The sequence below is a fragment of the Hyaena hyaena genome, unplaced genomic scaffold (assembly GCF_003009895.1).
Source record: "Hyaena hyaena isolate Hyena2069 unplaced genomic scaffold, ASM300989v1 scaffold_845, whole genome shotgun sequence".
Lineage (NCBI taxonomy): Eukaryota > Metazoa > Chordata > Mammalia > Carnivora > Hyaenidae > Hyaena > Hyaena hyaena.
Window position 1 is genome coordinate 216,458 of NW_024081477.1, and position 27,891 is coordinate 244,348.

The window sequence follows — 27,891 nt, forward strand, 5'->3', positions numbered from 1 at the left end:
TTTCTTCTTGAGAAACTGAGCAGAGCTAGTCAGGATGAATTGCTTTTAAGTGCAAATGAGTTTTGACAATAATTAATTGTATTACTAACATTTTAAAATCTAATATTTATATTAAATTTGACTCTTCAATACGGTTCTACCGTCTGGTACATGTTAAACAAATTCCACATTTAAAAAGATATAATAAAAACAATTTGCATAAGATTGTTGTTAGAAAGAAAATTCTATTTTAACATACTCAAAGTAAATGTAGACTTTGTTTTTAGATGTATTTCCTTTTCTCTTTGCCCATTCTGTGAACAACCTTGGCAGCACAGGAAATTCTAACATTATTTCTCCTTGCCAAAATATTTTTGGTCAGATGAAATATCCATTTCTGTATTTCTGCTGGTCAACAATGAATTGTTTCAACCTATTAGCAGGACAAAATAGTTTCATATGTTGGAGAGAAAACATCAAAGACATGACAGTTAATTTTGGGGACCATACTTTAGAGAAACATTGTCAAAATAGAATATGTCCTTTAGTATAACATATGGCTAAATGAACAGGTTCTACTATTCTCAGACTGACTTGACTCAAGCTGTACTTCCAATTTTTGCTCTATTTGCAACTTGAGGTAATTGATATAAACCCTCTCGGCCTGAGAGGAATCAAATTTGTAAAATGTAGACTAAAAGGGAACCTAATTTATCAGGTTGTTGTAATTAAATGAGAAAATACATGTAAATGAGTCAATGTATACACAAAACCTAGCACACTGCTCAGTAAATGTTACTTATTTCTGTTATTACTTTTCTGGACAGCAAGCAGATATAAAACAACATCATGAAGTGATTAAAATAATTATAATCTTACAGAATTGGGTGAGGCATGATTGCTATCTTCACACATTCCAAAGGGTGTCTTGTAAGAGATGAGTTAGATTTATTCTGTGTGGTTTCAGGGGATACAATAAGCAGTACTGGATGACATTTAACTGGGAGGAACATAAAACTTAGCATCTGGAAGTGTCTTAAGTAGAATAATGGCTACATATCCATGATCAATCCCTGTCACCTGGGAATATGCTTTGTTGCATGGATAGGAATTTATATTGCAGATGAAATTAAGGTTGCTAATCAGTTGACCTTAAGATGGGACGATTATCCTGGACTTTCTAGAGGGGTTGAATGTAATGATAATAACTGTTGAGTATGGGAAAGAGGGTTAGAAGAATCAGTGTGAGAATTATGTGACATGAAATAACTTGACCAGCTTTTGCTGAGCTGGAAGGAGGTTATGAGCTAAGCAATGCAAGTGGCTTCTAGAGGCTATAAAAGTAAAGAAATAGATTTTACTCTAGAACTTCCCAAAAGGACTGAAGCCCAGCCAACACCTTGATATTAACCCAGTGGTATCAAGTGCAGACTCTGACTTCCAAAACTATGGAAGTAACTTTATTTTTATTTTAAGCCACTAAGTTTCTGGTAATTTCTTAAAGCAGCCGCATGAAACTAATAAGAAGAGCACACTAAAAGCATGAGCTAGGCAAAATAGAAAATAATGACTTCCCTCAAATTGGATGTTCAGAGAGTGGATATTGTCTTTTGGGAGAAGTGGTCTAAAAAAGGATCTACATGTGGTATAGAGAGTTTGGTTATATGAAGCTGAGCTTTGTTTAACAGAAAGTACAGTAAGAAAATCAGAGTGATTTTTGATACATGGATTCAGCTGTTATTCTTTCTTGGTAATTCAAATGAAGCAATTACTGTTGAAATGCAATGTGCCCTGGAGATAAAAGTAGTCACTCAGCATATCTCCCCAAAACTCATATCCGTCTTCAACCTTTTAAATGAGGTTAAATGCATCACTCTCAAGATAGAGTACTTATTTTTCAGTGACAGGTTAAAATGTCCCCAGTCTCCTCTCTCTTTTATTTTTCTTCTACTACCTTAAATTTTGCATCTTTCTCTTATGCAACAATAAAAATGAGAAAGGTGCTTGTCTATTTGACTCTAGCCCCACATGTATCCTGAATAAGTAACTAAGCAAGTGTGGCTTTATCTCACCTTTCTGCTTTACCAAGCCCTTTTCTCCAAGTGATGGATGTCATATCTATTTCTTTAAAGGGGAAGAAGATAAGTTTTGACTTAGTGTGGAAGCATCTAACCCAGTTAACAGCACCACTTTCTATATTCACTGTCATAAGACAGAGATGAAGCTAAAGCTAAGTATATTTTGCTGATGAGTAGATTTTTGGTTCACTGGAGAAGTAAAAAAAAAAAAAACACAGTACACTTAATATGGCAGAGGTCGTCAAAAGTGGTACATACATTTGTTAAAGGAAAAAATAGAGAAAAATATGAAAGACTGTGGAGTCTGCAAAGTCAGTTCCTTTGTTTACTGTCGGTTGAAAAGAGAGTAATATTTGAAAACAGTGGATTATAGAGAGTCTAGCATTTTTATTTATTTTGTTGGATGACAGGTAACCACTATTAAATGAGCATCTTCAATTTTCATATATTATGTGGCTTGTGGTCCAATCTGTCATGAAAATTATACTCCTTGTCCTACCATTTACAACAGAGTGGTGGCAAAGGAGCAGGCTTCTGGTACCTAGTGAGTTGACTGGCCTTTGGTGGAATGTACTCATGGCTCTACTTTGCCTGGAGTACTGGCTGCTCCATGACAGTCTTTTATGTGGCTTTCCTTTCCATGAATCAGGGCACTTGGCAGCATTTACCCCAACCACATATTTGTCACCTCCCTATGTATATTTAGCTGGATTATTCCCTTTCCTATTAGATCCCTTGCAAGGAAACACCCCTACTTTTTCCTCCTCCTCTTTCAATTGTTGTTATTACTAGCAGGTAGTACTGCCACTACTACTACTACTACCGGCAGCTCACATTGATCAAGAATTTAAGAAACACAGCATTTCATGAAGTGCTTTACATATCTCATTTGGTTTCTGCAAAACATGATACTCATCACCATTTTACAAATAAGGAAGTTGAAACACCAGAGAATTTTGATAACTTGCCTCCAACCACACAAGTATGCAACCATATTCAGTATTCAGCTTAGGGCAGGTGACTCCAAAGTACTGTAACTAACAGTTATACTGTGTTTTTTTTCCCCCGACTTTTAACTATGTGTCTACTGGTAATACCTACTAGTGTTTTCAATGAATTCTTTCTCCCAAGCAAAATATGGTAGTTCTGAGAAAAGTTTAGAAGAAGTTAATATAATCAGTAACATCACAATGGATTACTTCTATTCATTTTTGAATCTACTCTCCTATTTCCTCTCCCTACATTTTTATTCTTAGAAGGATTGTACATACACAAAGACTTCCATAACTGAAAGCCAAGAGAAGCTTCTTTTTTATAACAGATTTTACACTTAAATGACTAGATCAATAGATAGGGATAATGATACAGTTAAGAAGAAAAAGCAATCTAAGACTCATGAAAAGAGGAAAATATCACTGGAAAGTTTTGTTTTACAACTCTCCCCATTTTTTTTTTCTGTCACATCATCACTAAACAATTTGCTTGAAAATGGAGAGTGTCACCCAGTCAACTTGGCTTTCAACCCAGTCACACTCCCCATCTTCCTTGTTCTTTTTAACATTCACTATCAAAGTCATGTCTCAGGCCCCAAACAAAGTGCAATCCCTGGTAAATTGCTCCCCATAACTTCCGTTTACGCTTTTCAATTTGATGCAGAACAGAAATCTCTTCTCTTTAATTGTAGCATGTTTTATTTGGTCACTTTTATTATTTTTTTTAAATATTTTTATTTATTTCTAGGAGAGAGAGAGAGAGACAGTGTGAGCAGGGGAGGGTCAGAGAGAGAGGGAGACACAGACTCTGAAACAGGCTCCAGGCTCTGAGCTGGCAGTCAGCACAGAGCCCGACGCGGGGCTCAAACCCACAAACCGCGAGATCATGACCTAAGCGAAAGTCGGACGCTTAACTGATTAAGCCACCCAGGCGCCCCTATTTGGTCACTTTTAAATGGACCTCATTTTATTTTTCTTTTTTGCAGATAGATGGAGCCTATCTGCAGACCTCAGCTTCATATAAAACATTGATAATGGAATATGGTGTCAGTAACAGTTTCCCAGTGGTTCACTAGGGATAAACTGACTTCTGGGTTGTATTATCCCATTATTTATAGAGAGACATTATTGAAAACCTAAATTACTTAGCAAAAAGAATTATAATTTCAAGGAGGGCAGAGGTGACTGGGATTACTGACCAGATGAATGTTCCTACATACCTCTTAACATATTCTAAAGCATGTAACTACATAGACCATCACTTCTGCTTTCCCACACAATCTTGCTCTCTGCTTTATAGCTCTCGAATCAAAGAGATTTACACCACAAATGTATCACACTTATTCCAGAATTTGGCTATCTCTCTCTTTTTGTATTTTGATCTTGTTCAGAACAAGATCCCTTGTTAGCATATGGAACAGCCTATATTCTGTTTTGCAGAACTGAACACAAAGAGGATATGCCTGTCAATATGACTGGCTAGAAAATCCATGATTAAAAGTTATGTTACTCATTACCATGGAAAATCAAAGTGGGAACAATGCTTACTTACCATTTTTTGGAAACAATGTCTTGCTCATTGCTTTCTGTGATCTTTCTTGAAAACAAAGCTGTAAATTGCCACACTTCATGGAGATGGCAAGACATAGTACAATTTGTATTTATGCAAAAAGATCCAATTACTCATTTTTCTTTCAGATTAGTTTCTAAGAGTTTCTACCTGAAGGTGTGCTAACACTGGTAATTACTTTAAGATGTGTTAGCTGCTATTTTACAGATCAAAACCTCCATGTTTTGGGTTTGACAGATAGCTATCAATGCTGTTCATTTTCCCAAGGATAATGGTTGGAACACATGAGTCACAAAATCAATAACATGAATGATTATTTGCCAGTGAAATCAATAAATATAACTCCTAATAAATGTGTCCATCATGAATGAAAAACATAATGATTACGAAGATTCATGCTGGCATAGAAAAGTGAGCTCTTAGAGCCCCTCAGCTTGTTTATTTGCAGACAGATTTGGTTCTAGCAGTCTCAAATGAATGCAACAAATTTAGGAACACAGAAGTAAAAGAGGCTCAAACATAAATAGGTCTTTCAGGGGTTAGAGGGTTGTCAAATAGCCCATGTAAATCTGGCAACTCTTATTTGCTACCCACCCCAATAAAACATTATGGCATATTGACATTAGAATATATTATCATCTTAAGGTGATGAATGATATTTAATGTCACTGGGTTCAATCTTCAATCTCAAGCTTGTGTTTCTTTTACTGTGATTTTTCCAAGTACAGTAAAATACCTCCAGAGATGGGGAACTCACTCTCTTTCCAGGCACTCCAAAATTGAAAAAGACCGGAGAACTAGATTAAACAGTACAGGAGTCCACACGTAGAGTAGTTCCATAAGTGTCCCCAGCCATTACATTACAAAGAAATCATGATGGATTAAGGAGGAAGGGAATTATTTATGAGCTACATTTTAAAAGGTATCTATAAAAATTGTTTACATTTATAATCATAATTTAGGGGACAAAGCATTAGTGTTCTAGAAGATTTTATCATATATATACAAACTCCCCACTTGTTGATGAAGTAAAATGAAGCCTAACAACATTAATTTAAAAATCTATACCAGGGCTCATTATTGCAAAGCACCTGTGGGGTTACTGTAAGGTGAATGAAAGAGACATTATGTTTATGAATGAGCAAAATGACACTAGACCTTTCAGGACTGGGATCAAGAAGGTTAGAAAAAAACAAGGTAAAAAATGTCCTTTTTAAGTGTACTGTCATGATCTAGGTTGAACTATCAACATTTTAGCCCTGATGTCATCGGCATCAAAAGCTATTTGACACATAATGAGGACAGTTGGGATTGACCTATTGAGGTGGAAATGGAATATAAACCAGAGGCAAATTAGAGCTTCAGCTTAACTTGGCAAATAGCCTTTTTCTCAAATTACCCATACTGCTCCCCAAGGAGACCCTGAATACTAATGACAGAAGTTAGATTTAGGAATCTCAGCAGCCTAAGGACAAGTACTTAGCCCAGGTCACCGGAATTACATTTCTATGAACCCAAAGGTCAGACATTCACCCCACTTTTTTCCAGGTTAATATAAGGACCATCTTCTAATTAGCAGAGCTGTTTAAAAAATGAGCAGGCTACTCTATGATATAAATGTGTGGTTACTGAATATGTTTAAAAAATTTCATAACCAGTGTTACTGAAGAGTTTCATGATGTCTAGATGATCTCTGATGGGCCCTTCTACCTCTTCAACTCTAGTCATTCACTCACTCATTCATTCATTCATTCATTCATTCCAGTAACAAAGTTGCTTCCCTGATTTTGATACAAAATTATATGCCTTTTATTTTTTTATTATACCTTGAGTTAACTGGATATTGTGAAAATCTGAAATAATCAAGGAAGTGAAATATATTTAAGTGTTCAATTTCATTTTTTTGAGATAGTGTGTGTGCACACAAGTGCAGGAGGGGCAGAGGGGCAGAGAAAGACAGACAGAAGGACAGAATCTTAAACAGGCTCCATGCTCAGTGCAGAGGCCAACACAAAGCCCAACACGGAGCGTGACACGGGGCTCGATCTCATGACCCTGAGATCATGACCTGAGCTGCAATCAAGAGTCAGAAGCTTAACCCACTGAGCCACCCAGGCATCCCAATTTCACTTTTCAATGTATAAAATCTTAGAACCACCAATCTATCCATTCACTTGATCTGCACAAGAATAATTCTTTGCTAATTCTTGAGTTTCACAGAGATAATAAGTTATGCTGATTAGTAGCATTTCACAGATTATATTCATGGGTTTGTTATAACTTGTCCCCTCATCTTTTCAAATGCTCTCATATTGGAAAAGCCTTCTTTTGCCTCCCTATGAAAAATGGCATTCTCACTCAATCACTCTCTACTCTAGTCCTGTTTCATTTTTATTGACAAAATTTATCACCTCATGATACTGTTGTTTATTTTCATTTTTTTCCACTAGATTGTAAATTTCCTGAGAATAAGGAATTGACTGTTTTGTTCACTCTTCTCTTCCTATTGCTCTGATAATATCTGGCACAAGAGGTGATACTTAAAAGCATATGTTAAATGACTTAGTAAATAAATGGATGAATGAATAAATGAATGTAACTGCTAAATTAATAATTCATTTTGCATAACATGAGTTTTGATTGCAAAATAAATAAAATAGTCAATATAAAATAAAGTTATCTTTTAGTTTACATTAGAACGTTGATTTACACTGAGAAGCAAATTAAAAATGACTAAGGGAATACATTTTTTAAAAGAATTTTAACCACCTCCTGACCATTAGAATTTCATCTTCTGTCATGCTTTAGAAAAGCAGAAGAGACTAACTTGAAAAAACCAGCATTCAAAAACTATGTCTAAATTTCTAGGTGTTTCAGTCAAATTTAAAGTTCCAGCTCAAGTCACGTAACACACAAATTAAATTTAATGAGAGAAACTTCTGAAAGTCATTTCTACAATGGTTAATTCTCAAAGGTGTTCTGTTTCTTCATATAAATTCATGCTACATGACTGCTGGAAGGGATAGGGATCCTGAGGAAAAGACATTGTTCTGATGCTTTGTTATGCACTGAGGATTCTGTGATATATCAAAATGTGTGTGCCCATTGACATTTTAAAATTATTGTGATCTATATATATTTTCCTGACTGCTGGTCCATCATGGTTTATAGTTCCATATGAGCATTTTAGTGTTGAATACTAATTTTCAAAATAATGTTTCCTATATACAAAACAATATTTTTTCTAGTTATGATCTATTCTGTTATTTATTTTAGGTACTGACTATGAAAACCAAATGTGGCCTGTGGAGTTTTCTAATTATCATTTATATCAAATTCAATAATACAGCTTATGTAGAACATGGCAAATACTTATTGTGAATAAAGAAAAATGAAATTCCCTATGTACATCAGCAAATTGCACATATACAGGAATTGATTTCCAAATAATTCTAGAAGAGATTTTGTGATTATATGCTAGAAAATGAACTATAAATCAGTAGGTCCCCAAATACTGTATTTCTTTTTTTAAATTTTTTAATGTTTATTTATTTGTGGGGGAGAGAGAGAGAGAGAGAGAGATTGTAAGTGGGGGATTGTAAGAGAGAGGGAGACACAGAATATGAAGCAGGTCCTGGCTTCATCTGAGTTATCAGCACGAGCCCAACACGGGGCTTGAAATCACAAACTGTGAGATTATGACCTGAGCCAAAGTCAGATGCTTAACTGACTGAGCCACCCAGGCACTCCTATATTTCATTTTTTAAAGTGGTAATGTAGCTCAACCTTTTGCGCTGTACAAGAAAAATAATATTTTTCTAATTAACTTCAAGTATGACAAACAATATTTGTAAGTAGAAATAATATTTTGGTAGTTCTTGCTTCATTGTTATGAAAGAAGGGCAACATACTATAGAAGTAGCACTGGGTGACAGGAATTTTGGATTGAAAGTGTATGTCAGCCAATTTTTATCTGTGCCATCCTGAGTCAGCTATTATTAATGGAACTACATTTGGTTCTACCTAGGTCTGAAATGCTACGTAAATATCAATTCCTAACATCAATTGTAGCACTTAGATAAAGATACTGTAGAATTTCTGTTGCTGATGCCTCTAAATAGTCACTAGAATGATGCAAGAAATTAGAAGAGTCAACTTTAACAAAATAGCAGAAAGTTGAATCAATACATGAACTTAATGTTAGAGCTCCAAGGATCCTGGAGACCATCCTATCTGGCTTCATCATTTTAGATATGAGGAAACTGTTCTTAACAGGTGAAGTGACTGAAATCCACACCATTAGTGGCAGGACAACACTAATAAACAGATGAAAAATCAACAATCCTTCAACAAATTTCTCAATATTTTTTTCTTTACTCTTCTTGTTTTCTCCTTATTCCCTCCCTCGTTCTTTCTCTATTTTATTTTAATATTTCCATTCTCTAGCTGACAGATAACTTTTTGTTTCTCCAGTTTTACTAAATAAACACACACTCACAGTGGTAAATTTAGAAATCTAGAGCATTGATAAAAAGTTTTCCATAATATTATCACTGAGAAAAATTCCATCATTTTCTATAAGGGAACTATTTCATTATGGATAATTAGAGCTATACTTTATTAGCCATAAAATAGAAATTTCAAAATGCAAAAGAAAAAACTGCAAATGAAAATCATAGTGGTGAAAACATTCAAGTCTTGCTTCTCTGATTGTAGGAAAACTTTCATCAGTATAGCATTTTGAGACTCTTGAGGTCAAGACTAAGCCTGCTTTAAATTGTGATTCCATTAGCTGAAAACTGGCTGGTAGTATTTGTGTAGCATTTATCTCTGGGCTTGTCCACTTCATATCAGTTGGTTTGAGCAACTAGACATATGGAAGAAGTAAAGGCTGTCAATTCTCTTTAGTTTCCTTAAAACTGCTATGTAAAATATGCCAGTGTCCATGAACTTGGAAAAGGCTGAAGTAGAATATTTAAGGCATGTTATTGGCCACTGAATCAACACAATGACTTTAGGTGTTTTTTTTTTTTTCTTTTTAAATTATTTTTAGGAATGGGGAGAGATCATATTAGGGATACAGCTGTAATTCATTTGTTTAGAACCACACAGATATCACCTATATGGCATTGTTTGAAGACTCTATTCAATTCACAAGTAAGCTCTTGTGTCAAATGCAAGTATGAAGATGTGAATATTAATAAAGATCTGTTTCTTCCATCAATAACAATAGATAGGAAATGAGCAATTGGATAGGGCTGTGTGCATTCAGATAAGCTCCTCATTAAAACCAAATTTACCAAATGGTAGTGTTGTCAGTTAAGATACCATGACACATACACAATGAAATCATATAAAATTTAAACTGTTCTCACTCTACAAAATAGACAATTGAACAACTGTAATTGATTCATGTAGTGCAATTTTCATTCCATTAGTTAGAATGTATGTCCAAAATTGAGGCTGTCAATCAGAAAAAACAAAGGCGTGTTTTGTATCTCAAAATATTAATTGGAGGAGGGAAAATCATTCTTTGTATTTAGATTCAACAGGGCTATATACATTTAGGTAATATAACAGTAAATATACATGTTGCTTCTAATCATATAATTAGTTTCAGCACCGTGGTAAATATATAAAAATAGGTTAATATAAAGCCCTGTGAAATAATTAGATTGGTTTTCATTTCATTTGAATTCACTTTATCGATTGTATTGCTGCCTAACATTGTCATTTTATTGACTCCTGTATTTACTTTTGTATTTTGGAGGACTCTGCTTTTACTCAGAGTCTATAAAACTATCCTGAATTACTAACCCAAGAATGTCATCTCATATCGCTGAGGATCAGCAGACTGAAGGATTTTCATAATGAAATCTGGGACAATACACACACAGATACAAATATTCACATTACTGAATTCAAAGATAAGAGTTTTGCATATTAAACTTCTCCAAAGCATACTCTTTTCTGGGTGTTTTTAATTCTTGAATTGTTTATGTTATTTGACATATTTTCTGTGCATTTAACTTGAGATTCTTCCAATAGTCAGCATTGAGCATCATTTCACAAATACCCTATATATACCAAGTGGTAAGTAACATATTTATGTTTCAAATATCAAGTAGCATAGGTCCAGATTAGTTTTAAAAGAGCAATGGATAGGCACAAGTTTTGGAGAGGTGTCTAGCCTAACTGCTCATATAATTAGTCTTAACTGTGATAAAATACATCTCATTTCCCCATCATCATATTTTTTATTTTTCTTTGTTATTCTTCTTACTAAAATAAAAATAATGTGGAATTTTTCAAATTATTATCTATGAATATGAGAGGTATATTCAACCTGCTATAGGTCTAGTTTTTATTGGGTGAACTGCTCAAATTTGGCCCCTTTGACCCATAAAAACAGTAATTTTTTGTAGTTCAGCCAATTACATCATGAAAGAAGATACAGGGAAACATAGTGAGTGAGACATGTATGAAGAGCACATAGATTGAGAGCCATGTATGTAAATTTAAGTCCCAGACTTAATATACTCCACCTACTAAATCTCCAAGCTTTAGAATCCTCAGCAGAAAAAATGAGACTATTCATTCTATTCATGGTTCTTCACAACCAAGCATGATAAAAATTGCAAAGCTTTGTAAAGTTTAATGACTTCAGTAGGACAGTGTTGATCATACTGGGGACAGACACAAGACTTGAACATACCTGACAGTGGCACATTTCACTCCATTCGAGGGGTACCTGCAGTCCCTCCTCATGTAGCTGCAGTTCCTTTTGTTCCCAGGTAATATCAGAGATGAGGAGATCACTGTGTTTCAGAAATAAAGGAGGATGATGGGGCGCCTGGGTGGCTTAGTCAGTTGAGCGTCCGACTTTCGCTTAGGTCATGATCTCACGGTTCGTGGGTTCGAGCCCTGTGTTGGGCTCTGTGCTGACTGCCAGCTCAGAGCCTGGAGCCAATTTCAGAGTCTGTGTCTCCCTCTCTCTCTGACCCTCCCCTGCTCATGCTGTCTCTCTCTCTCCCTCCTGGAAATAAATAAAAAATATTAAAAAAAAAAAAAAGAAATAAAGGAGGATGAGAAACTGTTTTTATTATGTCTAGGACAAACAATAGGAGAACAAATCATAGAAATGTGATCTCTAAACTCACCTCTGAATAAAGAAATTTAGTAAGATTTTTCTCAGCTACATAATCTGCTATGGCCTTCTCAATCTCTTGACTTGTCCACTTACCACAACTCAAGCCATTAGTCAAAGGACAATCTTCCTGTATCTCTGTTCCCTAGTCTTTGTCTCTGTTTACAACTTATTTCTTCCAGCCAATCAATCGTCTGTTCACCTGTTCTCAGTTTACCCATTTATTCTGTCTATTGATTAAATCCTGAAATGGGTTGTTGAATTCACGGTATGTGACATATAATCTGCTAAATACTGGGAACACAATGACAAGGTAAGGGACAGAGTCTTTGCCCTGAAATATTATGATCCATAGATTAATCAAATAATCACAAAAATATTTCATTATTATTTTGTTAACTGCATCAATGGAAAATATAAAATGTTAATACTACTGATGACAGGGGCCTCAAACTGGGTATGTACTTGCGAGGAGGGTGGGGGAAGTGGAAGAACCATCCAATTAGGCTGAACATGTGAAAAATTAGTTAATAATTTTTTAATTAATTAAAAAATTTTTAATTAAAAATTAATTAATAATAAAAAGTGTTACATCCTTACTTGAATACAGGGTCTTTATAGATAAAATTAAATGGAAAATCTTGACATGAGGAGATCATGTGGATTTATCTGGGTAGACCCTAAATCCAATGACCAGTATCCTTATAAGAGAAATATATAGGGAGATTTGAGACGGACATAAGAGAAGACGACACAGACCTAAGATGTAGAAACAAAGTGATCATAGAGGCAGAGACTGGAGGGAGGCTGAATGCCAGGTCAGTGACTGGTAGCTGGAAGAGACAAAAAGCAAAACCTCCATAAGAAGTCACTGAGGAAGCATGCATGGTCCTGCTAACACTTGGGCTTCAGACTTCTAGTCTCCTGAACACTGAGGCAAGATATTTTTATTGTTTTAAGCTACTAATTTTGTCATCATTACAACCTCCTCTCCTAATATCAGTTTTTAATTCTTATATCCATAAAAGATTATAATTTTTTTGCTAAGTCAGAAGTTGTAGTCATAGAATTCAAACTTAAAATAGCCATGAAAGCTTCAGAAATTAATGTGTGTGTATAAAATCTATGTTCTATACATCTATCTATATTCTATAGATTCTATTCTATAGTTAGATGTATTTAGATATTTAAAATATAATATCTACACAGATAATAGTCTTTAGGGAATGAGAGAAAATTAGCCAAGTGCTACAGGGCTGAGGGGCTGCCTCCTCTGTAAGTTCAGGTCTGAAGGAAGCATTAGGATACCTTTTGTGACAAGAACTACAGTGTGCAAGGGGCTGGCTTGAATATGATTTATAGACAAAATAGGTAGCTGTGTCATGGGGGGAAAACCTTACTAGAAAAAACATGTCATTATTTGTATAAAGCACGATTTATTCAAAATAATTGTAGGGTGATTAGCAGAATAAAATATCATAAATGTCTTTGATGTTCTCTAGAATATTAGAATCTTGATTTCCTATCACTTAAGATTTAAGTTAGGAAAACATGCATCACATTTGAGAAAACAGGAATGAGTATTTTATGACACAATGTAGACCAGTGGTTTGCAAAACTGTATTATGTAAAGAAAAGCCTTGAGGTTTCATTTGCTAGGGGGAGGAGGGGAAGAGGTTGGGTTAGGGATGAGAGTAGATGAACAGAGCAGCTCACAGACTCTATCTCTTGCTGCTTTATTCATAGAACTTCTACAGTTTTCTGTTTTACGTACACTGGCTTCTGTCTTATACTTCTTTTATACCACAGGACTCCATCTCTATACTAAATTTGAAAAAAAAAAAAAAACTACTCTAGATATATTTACTTGCCTCTAAGTGTTCATCTGTGAAAGCAAAAACTGAATGGTGTGGAGCTGAGCCATCTTTCCAATTCTTAGTTTTAAATCATTGTGAAATGAGTAGAGTTCAAACCATATCTTTTCCTTTAGGAAATAAGTAGTAGAGGGAATCATTTTTTTTTAAAGTGATTAGTTTGTTTCTCTGCTTCCAGTCAACATTGAGGAGAAAGACTGTTAGATACAGACACTATAATTTCTAGTTAAAGATGTTCCTGACTTTGAAGGAATGTTGTTTCTTGCATCTTACAAAAGGTTTCCATCAAATTTTTAAATCAGGGTGGCATTAACATTTGATCTCAAAAATGAAGGCTACCCCTAGCAGAAAACAAAGGCTTAATTTCCTTACTAACATTGGTAGGTCAGTGTGGACACCTTGATAGCTCCCTTCCTCCTCAAATAAAAATTCCATTCTTCCTCTTCTAGACAAATTGTCACCTCTCCCGTACCTTAGGATAATCAGGGAGCCGAAATCATATTCCTAAAGTAGATTTTTAGTTTTTAACATCCTAATTGTTTGAAGGCTCATCAGACAATGACCTCATTTTCATGTGAGCCTGAAGACATTTCCTACCCAGGCCCTGCCTTGTGAAATTTCCTACAGATGGCTGTATTTCTTGATCAAATTAAAAATTTTCCTTAGCTGTATCATTCCTATTGTTGCATAGTACATAATGCTTGCTAGTTCAAGGGAGATTCCCCCTCCTTCATTGCTTTCACAGTACTATGGGTTCAGATTAAAAGAAAAATCGACCTAGGTCTTTCCACATAATGTTATTTTAGTATAGCAACTGATAGTGCAATCAATACATCAGACTGTGTGGCAGTTTCTGACCTAACTTATATCATCGTATTAATCAATCAAGTTGTAGAGACATTCAAAGTAAATCCCCCCTTGACAGTCACAAAGTTAAGAGAGAAGGCCAGAGGAAGGAAACAGCACTTTAGACAACACAAATCAAATGGATTTAGGAAAAAAAAACAACAACACCTTTATAGGTCAGTAGGAAAAGAATGTTACATGACAGTTCTTTGATTTGGTCAATATTTTGAAAAACTATATTTCCTGCTATGCCAATCTTACCATAATGTGCCTAGGTACTGTACATTGGAAAAAGAACTACAATTGGCACTATTTTTTTTTATGAGACTGCACAGGATCACTCTAGAATGTTTCCTGTTCACTTATTAATTGTGTAGAATATGTGGGATTATAAATTATTTAGCAAGAAAACAGATACATAAGCTTGCCATTTGAAGATGTGAGATTATGAACAATAGCAACTTAAAAAGAAAAACATAAAGATTTATTTGCTTATTCCTAATTCATCGTGTTAAAGGAACTTCAGCTGACCTACACTAAGGCGACTCCATTAGGGAAAACCTTAATTAGAAAGAGTAAAACACTGTTTAATGATCAAGAGTAAACAGAGATCAGCATGGAGGTTACTGAAGAAGCCTGTTTTTCTTACTTAGCTGAACAGACAAATCTTTTACCAACAAGGGTGAAGAATTGAAGATTCAATTTGCTTGCAATTTTCAACAAAGGAACATTGAGTAATCAAAGAAACAATAGTGACTGAAGCTTTGGAATGGCGATTATGGGGGTATGCTCATTAAATTTTTTTAACTTTTTTTAACTTCAGGTACTCTGAAATTCATGAGAAAACATAACCATCATCTCTGCAATATTGGTTTCTTCCTAATATTTTGAACAATTATTGTCTCTTCATCCATCCTCTTCATCCACACATAAGCAGGCACTATAAAGTATTTAATACATGACCTGAGACCTAGAAGTTTCCTTTAAAAAAACATAGTATAGTAGAATATAGTTTATTTTATGCAGATATAATTCACATGGAGAACAATGACCTAGCATTTTAATATTTTTTTCTCCATTAACCTTTGTTTTTTTAATGTATTCATTTAGCTGTGTACAACTCTCATTCACTATTTCTATTGCATTATATTCCACTAAAGAACTCACGGTATTTACTTTATTTATCACCTTTGTGGGATATGTAGGCTGCTTTCAATTCTCTGCTTGTGTAAAGCAATACTAAAAAGAACACTCTCCATTTGCCACCATATGGTTCGATGCATGAGTTTTCCTCCAGGCTGTCAGGTTGTGTGGTGGGGAGTAAAACCAGCAGTGATATTAGACTAATGCACACTTAATTTCACTAAATCTGATGGACTGCTCTCCAGAAAGTCTGTGTCAGTTTACATCTCACCAGCAGAGTCCCAAATGGTTCCATATTTCACCCATCACCAGCAGCTGAAATTCTCTCACTTTCTCATTGTTGTCAATGTGATGGTATAAAATTATATCACATGATAGTTTTAATAACAATTTTTTCTAATTACCAAAAACATGGAATCACTCCTCATAACCACTTTCTTTTTTACCAAATTAAATTTTTATTTCTTTTTTTGTTTTTAATTTTTTTTAATGTTTATTTTTGAAAGACAGAGTGAAAGTAGGGGTGGGGCAGAGAGAGGGAGATACAGAATCTCAAGCAGGCTCCAGACTCTGAGTATCAGGACAGAGCCCAATGTGGGGCTCAAACTCAGGAACGGTGAGATATGACCTAAACCGAAGTCAGATGCTTCACCAACTGAACCACCCAGGTACCCCTTTATTCTTTTTTCTTTTATCAAGTTTAGCATCTTCTGTTGGTAGTGTTGATTTGAAGGCATGTATTCCACACAGTAATACCTTGCTTGATTTTAGATATTAAAAATATATTCTTCCAGACCCTTAATTTTGTCCACGATGCCCTATGTAGAAAAGAAATCCATAATTTTGATCTGATCTAACCCATAAATGTCTCACTTTACCACTTATTCTTTTCTTTATTCTTCAGGTTATCAGTCCTATTCATTTATTTATTTATTTGAGCAATCATCTGATTTATAAAATGATATAACAAAATTTACTTTTTTATTTATTTTTTTAGTGTTTATTTATTTTTTGAGGCAGAGAGATAGAGTGTGAGTGGGAGACACAGAATCTGAAGCAGGCTCCAGGCTCCAAGCTGTCAACACAGATCCCGACACGGGGCTCAAACCCACAAACTGTGAGATCATGACCTGAACCGAAGTCAGCCGCTTAACTGACTGAGCCACTCAGGTGCCCCAAAAGATGCAACAAAATTTTAAATGATACAAAATATCAACTTCAAAACAACATTGAAAAGTGAGTGTATTTAACCATACTCAGCTTATAACAGAGCAAATGGGTAAGTGGAATAATTCATGCTATAGCATATTGCTATATAAACTGGCAACAGAGAATGTTGGTAAAGGCAAAGGAACTCTGTCTTTTAAGAGTTAGAACTGAGGAGGGGCATCTGGGTGGCTTAGTCGGTTACATGTATGACTCTTGATTTTGGCTCAGGTCATGATCGTATGGCTCGTGAGATTGAGCCCCATGTTGGGTTCTGCTCTCAGAGCACAGAGCCTGCTTGGGATTCTCTCTCTACCCTCCCCTGCTTTTGTGCTCTCTGTCACTCTTTCTCTCTCTCTACCTTTCTCTGTCACTCTCACCCTCTCTCTCTAAAATAAATAAATAAACTTAAAAAAGAGGGGCTCCATAATCACCTGGCATCCTATCAATGTTGTATGTGTGATTAGAAATCTACAAGATGGAAACTCCAGGGATACTCCAGATCCTTCAAGATCCTGGTCAACAATATATATATTGCTGCCACAATATAGCACTTGTGCTGAGTCATCTGCCTAAGCAGTCATCTGCCTAAGTTCCCTTGAGTGTGCAGGGTAATTGTTCAAATCTTGAATCCTAGGCAATTTTTATAGCCACGTGATATTTCTGCCCCAATTTCTCAATTTTAGCCATTACATAGTCAGTTATACAAGGGATACAGACGTTCATCATTGACTGTACTAAGTCAATTTAGGCTTTAATGGAAAAGTTGATAAATTTAGTGTCAAGCAGGATGAGGTAAGGGGGGCCTAGCTGTGTGCTATATTGGAAGACTTAGCAGGAAGGATGTTGAGGCACTTCTCTTTCCTTGAGTGCACTGGGATCTTTCTTTTCGTTCTTTTTAGGTTTTAACTATCCTTCTCTTTTAAGCATCTGATCTCAGAGACTAAGCCTTTTGCTTCACAGTCACCTACTTTTCTGCTTTCTTTTGCTTCTCCATGTTCATGCTACACATTTGTTTCTTAGTCCTTACTCTTGAACAACTTTTTCATTTGGCTTCTAGGACTTGACTTCCTATGGATGCATTTAACCATGTCTCTGGCTAATCTTCAGACTCCTTTAATCTTCTTCTTTAGTTCTATCTCTCCACATTCCTCACAGTTCCATTGCTATCTCTACTCACTGCACAGGAAACTGCATTCATTCATAAGGCTATGATTAATATCTATATGCTCATGAGTCTCAAATTCTGTCTCTAACCAAGGTCCTTTCTCTAACTTCAGACTGGTATATCTAAGTACTCATTGAATCAAAATGAGCCAAGGTTCTATTGGAGAAGCAGAACCTGGAGGAGGTACACTGTTAACAGTTATCTGGGGGCGCCCGGGTGGCTTAGTCGGTTAAGCGTCCGACTTTCGCCCAGGTCATGATCTCACGGTTCGTGGGTTCGAGCCCCGCGTCGGGCTCTGTGCTGACTGCCAGCTCAGAGCCTGGAGCCTGTTTCAGAGTCTGTGTCTCCCTCTCTCTCTGACCCTCCCCTGCTCACGCTGTCTCTCTCTCTCTCCTAGAAATAATAAAAAAAAAAACAGTTATCTGGCTTGGCAGACAGTGGGTCCTGATGAACCAAATGAGAAATCAGTAGGGCAGGCTGTCAGGAATGCCAGGCTGGAACTCTCAGCCAAGGTCTCAAGTTATTATCTACAGAAGCAATTTCTTCTTCATGGAAGCCTCAGTTTTACCTTTCAACTCACTATATGAGGCCCACCCGGACTATGTAGGATAATCTCCTTTCCTTGAAGTCAACTGATTATGGACTCTAATCATATGTACAAAATAATTTCCACAACAATACCTAGGTTTTGTGATTGACTAACTGGCGACTCTAGCCTAGTCAGGTAGATACATAAAACCACCAGACTCATAAGTATACCTCAAATCTAACTCTTACTTCCTGTGTCCTCTTCACCCCAAATCTTTTCCTCACTTAGTTTACCCCTTTCAATTTATGTCAATTCTATTTTGCCAGCTCCTTCCATCAGAAACTAGAGTGCCTGTCAATCACTGTGTTTTCTTATACTTTCTATCCAGGACACTGGCAAAACTTGTTAGTACTGTCTTCAATATATATCTGTAATATGAGCAAGTCCTACTAGCACTAAAAAATGTGGTTTAAGCCACAATCAGCCTATTCCCAAGTTGATGGTAACAGCCTCTCAATAGGTCTCTGCCTTTAGGCTTGCTGTGCCACAGTGTCTTGTCCATGCAGCAGGCCACATCCAGATCCTGCCAAGGGAAATCATGGCACTGCTCTCTTCAAAATGCCTAATGACTTCCTATTACAGGAAAAAAAGTGAAAGCAAGAAAACACATGTTTGTTCAATGAATTAACTGATGTCTTTTATTTTTTATGATTTTATAAAATAATTATTTTGGGGAAAAGAGAGCAAGAACCAGTGAGGGAGGGGGAGAGGAAGAGGGGGAGAGAATCCAAGCAGGCTCTGCCTTTTCAGCACAGAGTCCAATGTGGGGCTTCTTCATGAGATCATGACCTTAGCTGAAATCAAGGATCATAAGCTTAAATGACTAAACAACCCCGCTGCCCATCTTTCTATGATTTTTTTAACTGAGGGAAGAAAATTATAGTTGTCCTGTACTATACAAACTAAGTGTTTTAATTAGTAAGAAGAGTAATAGCTAATATTACTATGTGCCCTGGCACTGTTCTAAGAAATTTAGTTATTATCAAAGTCAAGCCTATGACAACACTATGACACATATTTTCATTATTACCAGGTTTTATTCAAGAAAATTGAAGCATAGAGAAATAAACATCTTGTCTAAATTCACAGCATGTAAGTAATGGAGCTTGTATTTGAACCCAGGCACTCTGAGTTAAGTGCTTGCACTAAAATTCATTTATTGTGGGAAGGGGGTATGATCTTTGTTTATAGGGTTAAAGAAGTTAAGAAAATTGACAGTAAGGGAGGTTAAAAATAGTCCAGAGCTTCCAGTATAGTTATAGATTGCAAAGACACACACAGTTGCCACTTAAAAACATGTGAAATGTGCTAAGACAGACATATTTGTGCAAATTTTTGTGGAAATAACTGGTAGCAGAAATGACCAAATAAACATTAATGGGGTTTATAAATTGCTTGAAACATCTTAAAAAGTATACTTTAACATGATTGAATTTCTTCAGTTTTAAAATTGGAGGAACAATGGGTCATGCCCAGCCTGTTGCCTGCTTTTTTCTTAATAAAAGTTTTATTGGAAAATAGCTATCATTATTTGTTTACATATTGCCTGTAGCTGCTTTCATGCTAGGAGGCAGAGCTGGGTAGTTGTGTTAGAAACCATATGATCTGCAAAACTGACAATATTTTATATCTAGCTCTTTACAGAAAAAGTATACTGACCAATGCTTAAAAGAAAGCCCTTGGAAGTTATTATTTAAAAAAACTGTTCTGCTTTGTTTTTACCAATGTCCCAAAGTGTCCAGTTGGATCTGAGGTGAATCTGGTCATGGGGTCCTGAGAGCAGAAACATCCCCCCCAAAATACAAGTAGTCATTATGCCTTCTTACAGGTGCTTACATTTAGATAACAAATCTACTTAAAATCATTTAACACAAATCGCAAGGCAAACTTTGAGCTTTTAGAGCCCTCTGGGAATCATGTGTTTGATTCATTGACTGTTAAACAGATGTCCTCACATTAGAATTTCAGGGTCCATAAAATGTGATAAGATCTGGGAATGCATCTAAAAGAAAGACCACTAAAGACCAGCTCTTTGCTTATGAATTTCTGTGAGCTTTTCTCCGCAACCCATTGCCCCTACTTGGTCTCTTTCTTTGCTTGTTTTTGCTGCTGAGGTACTCACTAGTTAAGCTCTCAACAATTTGCCTAATATTCACCTACAAAACTTAGCAATCCCAGATCGTCTATTGTATGGCTCAGAAACATTTAAAACCCATATTTTATATTTATTATTAAAAATAGAATTTCCTGCAAGGTAAAACAGAAGGTATTTAGAGGAAGCTAGTTTTATTTGGGCAGTAATGAAAACGGGCTCCTGTTGATTTATATTCTTGTTAAAAATTTTTTTAATGTTTATTTTTGAGGCAGAGACTGACTGTGAGCAGGAGAGAGGCAGAGAAAGAGAGTGAGACACAGAATCCAAAGCAGGCTTTAGGCTCTGAGCTGTCAACACAGAGCCCAACGTGGGGCTTGAACTCAAGTACCATTAGATCATGCCCTGAGCCAAAGTCAGACATTTAACTGATTGAGCCACACAGATGCCCTGATTTATATTCTTGTTATATGGCAAATACTTTGTTAAAACATATTACATAGTATATAATTTAATAAGTATGGGGAATTAATGGATATTAAACCATTTATCTGCTTTAAAGCTTTTTTTTTTTTTTGTAGTTTACTAAAGCAAATAAAAAAATCCTCTTCCCCACTGGCATCAAATTTATTCATTTGTTTTTATTTCAGACTGCATCTATGTCTGGGAAGTCTATATATGACTTAAAAAATGACTAAATTGGAAATTTCTTCATTGAATGAACATTTGCTCAAAAGTTACCAAGTTATAAACTTTTTGCAAATGATATAGGATACAAAAATAGTTCCAAATTTAATATAACCCACTAAAAATAGTAATATTGAGAGCAATAATTATCAAATTATAGGGTCAGCAGCCAAAATTATGTTCAGAGAACTACTTTTGGATTTCAATGTTTTCATTCTTAATGGAATGAAAACTAAAGAATTCAACTTAATAAGAAAATTAAAATAAAGAACAAAACAATAAAGAGAAAGTAAAAAAGCACAAGTTTTTAAATAAAAAATACTACTGTTAAATCTAAGAGCTAGGTTTTTGGGGATGAAATGATCAAATACAACATGACTGTAAGCAGTAGAAAAAGATGATCTTCAGATAAAACTAATCAATTAAAAAGAGAAAAACGAATAAAATAGAGATGGAAGGGACCTAAGAATACACAGTAAAGAGTTAAAAATAAATAAAATAAAATAAAGAGTTATAAATGGGTATATGTAAACATATGTTGATCTATGGTAACCTCATTTTGAAAAGATATATGAGTGTAGTTTTCAAAGCAACTTGGTTATACTTCTGAATGGTAACTTTACCTATTAATTATTTTTAAAATTATATAAAAATATTTCTTAATTTTATACATATTAACTAGAAGAAGTAAGAAAAAGATTCTTCTACTTTAAGGTAAAGCAGAAAGCATTCTTCCTTTAGACTCTAGCTAATAGTTAAGAGCCGGAGAACTTGTAGATTCTCTTTGGTGGCTAGTGTTTTTTCTTCTTTCTTTTTTTTTTTTTAACTCTTAAATAGACTTTATGTTTTAAGAATTTTTAGGTTACAGAAAAAGTGATCAGAAATTAGAAGGAGTTCCCATATCTTCCCCAACCCCCACCCCCAACATGCCTACCTTCCCCACTACAAACATCCTTTACTACAGTGGTACATTTTTCCCAAACGACAAAGCTACATTGACACATCACAACTGTCCAAGGTCCACAGTTTATCTTAGGGCTTGCCCTTGGGTACATTCTATGAGTTTTAACAAATGTATAATGATATGTGTCTACCGCAACAGTAATATACAAAATAGTTTTCTTGTCCCACAAAAATCCTTTGTGCTCTGCCTCTTCATCCTTCCCTCTCTCCTAATCCATGCCAATCACTGATTTTTTTGTTCCACTGTCTACATAGCTTTGCCTTTTCTAGAATGTCCTAGAATCTTGGTTGCTTCTAAATTCAGACAATTATAAATAAAACTGCTAAAAATATCTGAAAGCAGGTTTTGTTTAGAAATAATTCTCCTACTCATTTGGACAAATACCAAGGAACACAATTGTCTTTTAAAGAGATTTAAACTTGGAAAACTTTTAAATGAGACTTGTTTTCTCCAGTTTACTATAAATGCCAGCATTCTCTATTATTTTATACCCAGCCTTCTTACATTTATGTTACTTACTTTGGGCATTTGAAATTTAACTACAATACCTTAATGGAGTTTTATGCATTTTATGGAAAGACAAGGTTTTTTTTCATTGAAGAAGGAAAAAAAATACATAAATCTACTTATTTTAATTCACTTCTGATTTTGGGAAACTAGTCTGAGGATGCCTAGGAAAGAAACCTCTGACTTTTACTAGGTATCTTCAGAAGATTTCAGAATCCTTTTCTTTAGAAATCTAAAGATCTAGAGATCTAGAGATCTTTTCTTTATGAGCATTGCAGAAAAAAGAAATACTCCAGTTCTGCCTATTTCATAATTCATTGTGTATTCTCCTACTATAACTCTGAGAAATCATTCACTTCTGAAGCAATCAAGGTCCAGCTTATCAAAGAACATTCCTCTGGGTGATACTATGGATTAGGCTAATACATTATGAGGATGTTCCATGGGGATATTGCTTTGGAGCCACTCCATTCCAGCAGAGTTCATACCACTGTGAAGGACAAAGCCTGACTAGGGAGGGACTTATTTACTTCTATAAATTTATCATCCTGGTCTATTTTATAGTGGCGGGATCTGCTGATGCAGAGTGTAAGGTGTGAAGAAACCAATAACAGGGCTTGTTTAGATAGTGCCAAGAGAAAGACATGGAGAAAAGAGATGGTAAAAATTTGGATTTGCCTCTAGGTGGAAATGTAGCTCCTTGTTGGAGAGAGAGTGACATTTTCTAAGTAACAATTATCTGCACAGCTATGTGTCTTCATGACTAAATTGTGTGTGAAAATGGCATACAGATCTATCAGGGAGTATGGGCATAGTTAATTATGTCTGAAATAATAAATGTATGATTTTCACAGGATAAGGTAAACAGCCAATTAAAATAAGATATGATACACAGTTTCTCTACTCATTAGTCAAAGCATAAAACATTTTAACATTGCCTAAATAATTTACTTGTGTGAAATAAAGGGAAATGCTTAAAACATTAATAGGGTACTTTACAGTCTTGAAGTCAGTAAGTTGTTATATGATGGTTATGTAAATAATTCACAACTTCATTCGGCAGGAGGGGACTAAGGCTTTTTTGTACAGTGCAAATACTTCAGATTTGCCATAGGTTTCTCCACTGGGTCAAGCTATCTTCAATGGCTTCTCACAGATGAAGACTGGAGACATTTTTATGCTAATATGCTACTTATGTTTCTCTCCATGGAAATATTACTAACTATGAAATTTTATTGATTGCTGCTCTGATCCCAGCACTTCTCAGGTACTTTATAAAAAAGGACAAATACTGTGTGATCATACTTAGCTTCTTGAGGAAAAATAGAGATACCCCCCAAAAATAAGTAACAAATAACAATCTACACACATATCAGATAAAATCCACTTTCAATATTCAAAGTTCTAGCAAACATTCCTGCTTTTGACTAGTTTATACAGAAAACATGATAGTAGACATGGCTCTCTGTAGGAGATGACATATTCTCAATATGTTACCTTATGGAACATTTCAATTCCCCATCCTTAATGATTTCATCCGGAGTGAATCTTCCCAAAGTTTTAATTCACTGACTTATTTGGGCTGTAGGTCTTAACAAATATCCAAATGCTTGAATCAGATTGCTAAAACAAGAAAAAATATTGGCTTATATAACAAAGGTGTGACTATTGTCATCTTATTTTGATGTTTCTAATTATAGGGAGTAAATGCCCATCACCACATTATATAGAATTACCATGTGTGTTCTTTAAGGGCACTAGGAAAATATAGGAATTTATGTTTAAAAAAATCAATGTTGTAACTGGCTTACCAATGTATCCACACTCTTACCATCCCTGGACTCTGATACATATTTGACATGTTTGCTCCAAGAAATTTGCCACCATAATCTGAACAGTTCATAAGAACAGAATGGCCAAATAAGAAAAAATGAAGTATACCACTAACTTATTTCTCATCACTAATGGATTATATAATGGAGTCCAATTGCATCTAGTCTCGTCTACCTATGTGTGCTTGAAGATCCAGCCAGAGAATTAGAAGCTGATAGTAGAAAATGCTTCCATTCATCAGCGAATCCCTTCTCCATCTACAGACTACAAGCATTATCACAATTTCTAGAGACAGACCATTCATCATTTTCTCCCACAATGGTGGGAATACAAAGAGTATTCACCATGCACATAAAACCATAGCCACATGTGATTTCCAAGTGAATGGATGCACACTGCCCACCACATTTCCTTTTGGAACATGATGCTGAAGAGATAATAATTAATTACAACAAAACATATAGTTCATAGCTGCAACGAGCATCATAAAAAGAAATGGCTGATTTTTAAAAACTTAGGCACAACAGAAATACATCTTTAACTGAAGCTTCACAGAGCAGCATTTTAATCTTTTTTCCTTATAGGGTATTTAAATAATGCAAAGTAGCAGAAAAAATTATCAAACTGATTGCTATATGTCACTGTACATTTTAGAAGTTTATCAAGGACCATAATATTTCTGAGTTAATTATTTCAACATATTCACAGTGATTGCTGCTTTTTTTGTCCTTTTTGTTTTAAATTTGACAAATAAAAGACAATATTTGAAAGGAGATTTCACCGGAGTATTGTTTGTTTGGACTCCAGGCAAATGATAATTTATTAGATTATTCTAAAGTTTAAATATTGATTAAAAACTACAAAATCAGTCATATATGTACACTGACAACTTCAAAATACACTGGGAGCCATTCTGAGCCCACTAGTCGACAAAACTCCTGGTGAGGTTAAGGTAAGTTTGCAAGGCTCTTGCCAATCAGATGACGACCGATATCCACCCCTCACTCAATTATTTCTGCTTGAGTGCCAACTCCCAAGGTACCTTGTTGATCTGTATCGGGAACGACTTGTTTCCTTATTCTGGCCCTGTATGATGACTGCACATTGTGAAGGAACTTATTGTGGAAACTTCTTCTTTCGATTATGGGAACAGACATCGTGTCTCCAGCAGGTCCTGTTTCCCTCCATACTTTCCCTTGAGCTATGAACTATGAACAGGCTAATGACCCTTACTCATAAAAGATTGACTTTATATGTACAATTCTGTTTCTACGGTTGTGTTAGTACAAGAGATTCATACAGCTCAACGTGTAAATCAGCTAACCAAAAATGTCTCTCATGCTCTAGCTATTCAAGAAATCATAAAACCAGACACAAAGGTAAATACACTAGAGGAGGCTATTCTACATATTGGAAATGAGCTAATCTCTTTAAAGGTATGACTGGCCCTCTGATGCCATAAAGCATATAACTGGAAAATCACGTCTTGTCCAGAGACAGCCTAACTTGGAGAGAAAGAACAGATAAGAGCAGAACATAAGTTACTACACATACCTTTGCTAACTGGTGGTGTATAGCAGCCCCTTCCCTAAGGCCTACATTCCACAAACACCTTCCCTTACACTGGCAGCTGTGATGAGGATGGATAAGAGTATCCACAAACCTATGATTTAATATTAGTGTTATTAAAATGTGAACACCCTGTTATTTTCTTAATTACTCAACCTCACTATAATTGGGGCAGTTCTGCAAGAATACTTCTGTAAAACCTGTTACTGTACATTTTCCAAAAACATCTTATCACAGAGAACTATCCATTGTAAAAATTCCATTTTCTGATGCCATGTTAACATCTGACCTATAAATAAAGACACCAAAACTGACAGGACAGAGATGCCTGCCTGGTGATCAGAAAGGATCTCGGGGCTCTCTCACTCTCTCTCTCGCCGACACCGTCCATCCTTCAGGGACCCCTGGACCTGGCCAGAGCTAGACTCTGGCAAAAACAGTAAACTCTCACAATAACCTGATTAATATAGCTCTTCCAAATTTGAACAGTTATGTTTCTTTGGTTTTATAAATGTGTTTGTGTCTATATAAGAAATGATGTTTGAATGAACTATTTTTATGATTACTGTGTTTTAAAAATATGAAACATCTAAAAATGTCATTAAATTACTTAAAATATGTCCCTGAAAGGTGGATTTGAGGTATATTACCCACTTAAAGCTTAGAATTTTCAATTGATTTTGCCTTTCTGAACACCATGACTTTATTTTCAATATACACAGTCGATTATTTTCTTAGTGCCAGAGAAAAGATGCCTCAAATTAACACTACAGCGATTGGGGGCACAAATGATTGGGAAAGTAATTTTTTTTTCTATTTCCTATATCTTTTCAGGCACACAACATTAAAACAATATCCTATTAAAAAGCTTCATAAAGTCATAATAGGCAAGACAATCTCAAAGTCAAGTGCGTTAGCTAATAAACCTGCAGAACTATTAAATCTACACTCTTTACCAGCCATTCAGTTAACACCCTCCCAAAATAAAACTTGTCAAAATAAGAAAAGCAATTTTAGGCTTCAAATATTAGATGAACACGTATTTGGACTAAGAGGGAAACTGAGGTTTTTACTTTTCTAGATGCTATACAGCATGAACCTGAGTAAGGATGTAGGGGTAGATCAGCGTGGAGAGGAAAAATATTGGTGACAGAGTTGTGTCATATAGTAGACACAGCTATGCCCTTCGGCACTGTAGCCACTGTCCACCCACAGTGAAATTAAACCAATTAAATATAAACTAAGTAAAATTAAACTAATTAAAAGAATTGACTAATTAAAATAAGGTAAAAACTTCATTTGCTCAGTCACTTTAATGACATTTCAGTTGTTTAATAGACACACATGGCTACTGGCTACTGAATTGGACAGCACAGGATACAGCACATTGATCAATGCAGAAAATCCTTTAATTCAGCCTTGGGTAGAATAAAGCAATCACAAATTAGTGTTTCAATTTAATATGCCTAATGTTTCAAATAACCTTAGCAGCCTGACTCTTTTTAGTTCCAGGAATATGCAAAGTTTGCAATCTTTATTTTAACATGGATTCATTTTTCAATATGTTTTGCTAAATATATAGACAAAAAGCTGAGTAAAGCTGTCAATTTCCATGAATTTTCACAAACTGAAACTGAGTCCACCCTT

General features: G+C 35.3%; 1 long non-coding RNA gene and 1 pseudogene across 1 annotated transcript; both read right to left on the reverse strand.

The window, feature by feature from the left end:
* Nucleotides 1–361: 361 nt before the first annotated feature.
* Nucleotides 362–27,663, reverse strand: LOC120222169. Its single transcript, XR_005525979.1, has 4 exons — nucleotides 27,604–27,663; nucleotides 24,340–24,465; nucleotides 11,335–11,437; nucleotides 362–412 (listed from the first exon to the last, which is right to left on the reverse strand). It is a non-coding gene; the product is annotated as an uncharacterized LOC120222169 (long non-coding RNA).
* On the reverse strand, nucleotides 17,244–17,832 carry LOC120222168 (annotated as a pseudogene).
* Nucleotides 27,664–27,891: the final 228 nt, after the last annotated feature.